The sequence below is a fragment of the Argopecten irradians genome, chromosome 15, assembly GCF_041381155.1.
Source record: "Argopecten irradians isolate NY chromosome 15, Ai_NY, whole genome shotgun sequence".
NCBI classification, from domain to species: domain Eukaryota; kingdom Metazoa; phylum Mollusca; class Bivalvia; order Pectinida; family Pectinidae; genus Argopecten; species Argopecten irradians.
In genome coordinates this window covers 3,167,536-3,171,776 of record NC_091148.1, presented here as the reverse complement: position 1 = coordinate 3,171,776, position 4,241 = coordinate 3,167,536, and the positions used below count along the sequence as shown (strand labels likewise).

General features: G+C 34.2%; 1 pseudogene; it reads left to right on the top strand.

The window, feature by feature from the left end:
• The first annotated feature begins 250 nt into the window (after window positions 1-250).
• Window positions 251-4,022, top strand: LOC138309720 (uncharacterized; annotated as a pseudogene).
• Window positions 4,023-4,241: the final 219 nt, after the last annotated feature.

Below are 4,241 nucleotides of genomic sequence, written 5' to 3'. Positions count from 1 at the left end.
CAAAACTCCACACATCTTTGTGTATATAGTCTAATATAAATGTCAAGGCTGTATACCAGATTCAACAATTGCAGCCCCGCTCTACTTGAATTATACTTCATCTTTCTTTAGCTCAACTTCCTTTTTCCTGTTTTTTTCATACACATAAGTCTCCACAATCAAACTTACTTCAGCTTTGATATATCCATTGGCGGGGGATCTGAATGACTATGTCCTTGTTTTTAAGTGATATCTGGAATAATAAGATAAAGTAAGAATTTCCGCAACACTTCAGCGTACAACGACGTAAAGGTCAAGTATGTGTCATAGAGGCAAATGTACATATAGATTTTGCTGAAACTCCAAACCTAACAATGAAGACGTATTCAGTGTTTGCTGTTCTGGTTTTGCTAACAACATTTGATGAAGTTCTTTCGGATGATGTCGATTCTATTGAAAAATATGAAGAGAAAAGTTTAGCGAGTGAAGTTGTTGGTATTCTAAACGCAACTTACTTCAATATCAACGAGAAAGTATGTCAGTTACAAAGGCGGGTCGACGCAATAAAAGGCGGCACAAACTCCGGTCAGCAGTGTGAATGTAACTCAACGGAAATTCGGGAATTCAAACGGGAAATATCTAGCCAAATTCATGATTTCTCAAAGATTATGTCCGGATTCGAAAATGAAATGCGGATTTTGAAGAGAGAACAGGAGAATCTGAGGGAGATGGTTCAAAGGGAAAACACAAATGATGGTAATATTGTGTCTTTTTAATTGTTGGTAAAAGATGCACTTTCTTTTTGAGGCATGTTGGCTTAATATGATTACATATTTGTATATTTTGCTTTACACTGGGGTTCATTGAATATTCACCGGCCTTTTGTTACAGTCAAGGATAAATTTTAGACTTTTCTCGCACAAGGTAGGTAGAAATGTGTTTTTCTTCGTTAAACGATAGATGGCATTTAAATATAATTATATCAAGCCGCAATGTACTATTGCAATTAAGACGCTATGTTTTACATAGATATGCCTGTCTTTTTGTTTAGTAATAATAACAATACATATAGTATCCACCATACCAAATTGTTGCGGGTAATAGAGATATATGATGGCATTTATTCTTTAATTTGATTTGTAAAATGGAGAGGACGTTTATGATATCAGGCCTTGGTCATTCGTCATTTATGACAATCAGATCTATGTTTACACGTTAAAATAAATATATTGTCTAATTATAGCAACTACTGTCACTACGACCACCGTTACCACGACGAATCCACCACGTGACTGTGATGCTGGTTGGATCGCGTCTCCAGAAAAGTGTTACTACGTCTCAACAACATCCGAGAAAACCTCATGGGCGTCAGCGGTGGTGAGTTTTAATCATATCATTGATATAAAAACGGTCAATAAGAGGGTTTCGGGAAGCTTGGTGTACCATTAACCTATCATACTTGTACATTTCAGAGCGTACAGACTAGCGTTCCTATAGTCCTTGATTTACATAAAATGTATCATACTGATATTTTTTTTAATTTTGAAAATTGTTTTAATATTGGGTAGCAACGTATGATGAGGTATATCATAAGTAGTTGAATTTGTTGATGTAGGTTTTTATTTTTTGCTAAATAACCATATAATGCGGTCAAATACAACAAAAGTTCTAATATACAAGAAGACACTACATGAATATACCGCAGTCTCCCAGAACACGCACATCGCACTACACACACGCTACACACCGCATACATGGGAGGCCGTTCTTACGTGACCCTGGTTGTTCATAGGACGTTATTAAATTAAACAAAGATTGGAATAATCAATTATCATTATCCAGTCTTACTTCATTTTGCTTAATTCTTGAAAAAAATTACAGATGTTCCAAGAAGCTTTGTATTTTTAATGATATTTGTCATTTTCTAATTTTCCCTTACTCTAGAGGCGGTGCTCTGAAATGGGAGCCAATCTGGTTGAGTTTAAGTAAAACAAAGAAGCCTCGTTTGTAATGGACAATCTACCAAGTCGTGTTGGTAAGGGAAGGAATATCCAGTTAGTGCACCGATTCAGTTTTATACATTGCTTGATTTCCTAAATACAAACCAATATATTTGCAATGACATAATTTGTTACATCATAAAAGTAGATGTTATTTATTCTGAAAAACAACAACGTTATTATGGTCCTCAAAGTAGTGAGCTCGCTACGTATATATACCGGCGACGACAGGTTACTACTATTATATACTGTATCTTCGTTTTGATAGTCCACATGGATATACCAGAGTGTTTGGACAGTCTTAAATACAGTGATTTCCTTTTAAATATAACTCCCAGTCGAATTTCGTTTAAAAATATGTATGAAGCTTTTAGTAAATGACACGATTTCATGTCGATTAATTAATCAATGCTGCGTCTATTTTTTTTTCTTTGTAGCATACAGCGATATATTTTATACCGGCAGAAAGAGGAATGATAATGATGTTTGGGTGTATATCAGCGACAATCAGGTCATTCAAACAAATGAGCGGTCGTGGGCAGATGGCGAGCCCAATGGCGGAACACAGAGGTGTGGCTGTACAAGACAATCGGAAGACTTCCTTATGTTGGACTTTTTTTGTACTGGATACAACCTGTTCTATATCTGTGAAATTCCGCGATAATGGAATTTAAACTAACTTTCATGCGCGAATATCGCGATCCAAGCAAATTTGCGAAAATTTATATATTTTATGTTTCAATAATCAAGCACTTGATATTTATCATCTACATTGATAGAAATATGCATTTATTTTGTTTTTAATTAACGAATGTTCACATTTGCGAATTTGTTTTAAAATTGATACCCAGAAATTGAATATCCGCGACAGAATGAAAGTGTGTTTAGAGTATTCCCGTACAAAAAGCAATTTAGACCAATTTAATACCTTAACAACTGTACACATAGCTATCTTCGCGAGTAATGAATTTCACGGTGATCATGATGATCACGGGTAAAAACGTATTATTTTATATATTATATATACAATACATAACATGTTTTAAAAATGCTGAATCTGAGCATGAGAAAAGGCTATTATAACGTGATGGCGAAAAGCGTTAACAAGGACACACCTCACATCCGGTTATACTAGTAATTTAGCGGATACTCATTACGGAAACTTAAGTCGTTACTATAAGTTGAGGTGCTTGAGATGCGGAAATCCAATTTTTATCTTATTGTGACATTGTCTAGGTATATACATATAAAAAGCTGATACACACATTTATAGTTTATTCCTAAGTAACTAATTCATAAATGATCAACATATATATTTTCAGATTAATACAAAGCATAGAGCAAATAGAAAATTTATGTAATTTCTGGCATCATACGTTAAAATGTTTTATCTCAGGGGAAGCAACGTATAATGGTTGGACAATCTGATTAAAAAGCAGATCCTTATTATCACTACGTTTAATATGAGGATCTGACAACATACCTTTAGGGGTCACGTCAGAATGACCTTTGGAAATGGCCAATCAAATTGGCACTGCCAGAATCCTGACTGGGGACGAACTAGTTTGAAAAAGCTGTCCGAATTATTTTCGTGTACTTAGTCATCTCGCCCAAAGTGCACAACAATGCTAAATGTATATGCTTACTGGGACGAAATAGCGTTATCAATTGACGTAGAAATGTGTAGAAAATGTATTTGATCTGGAGTACACGTGGTAAAAGGTCATCCGAACGTGACCCCATATGGGATATTGTCAGATCCTATATTGAACGGAGTGTTTATGAGGATCTGTATTTTAATCAGATTGAATGGTTGGACTGAAACATACAAATGTAGCCTGTCCTTGTGGTTGAACAAAATATACAAAAAAATACTTATTTGTTTAATACTTGTATCGATCATTTTCATACGCTTAATAATAGTTTATAAAGGAAAAATGTCGTCGTTTGCAATGTTGATTCTGGTTGAGATACTCATTAAAAAATGGAGTTTTGACGAGAATATCTTTAATAAATTGCATTATAATGTTTAACTTTGATAAACTGTTTGTTATGAAGATAAAACAACATTTTGAGTGTACTCTCATCATATACTGCTTCGCGGTTTATTTAAGGTTTTGTGTTATTTTTACAAAATTATCTATTCGTTACTGTTAATATTAATCATTGACACAAAACAGATCTATTGCAAGATATGCTTTAAGTATTTCTGTAAGTACCCGTTGATGTTAATTTTTTTAAGACATGAACTTAATTTTTCAT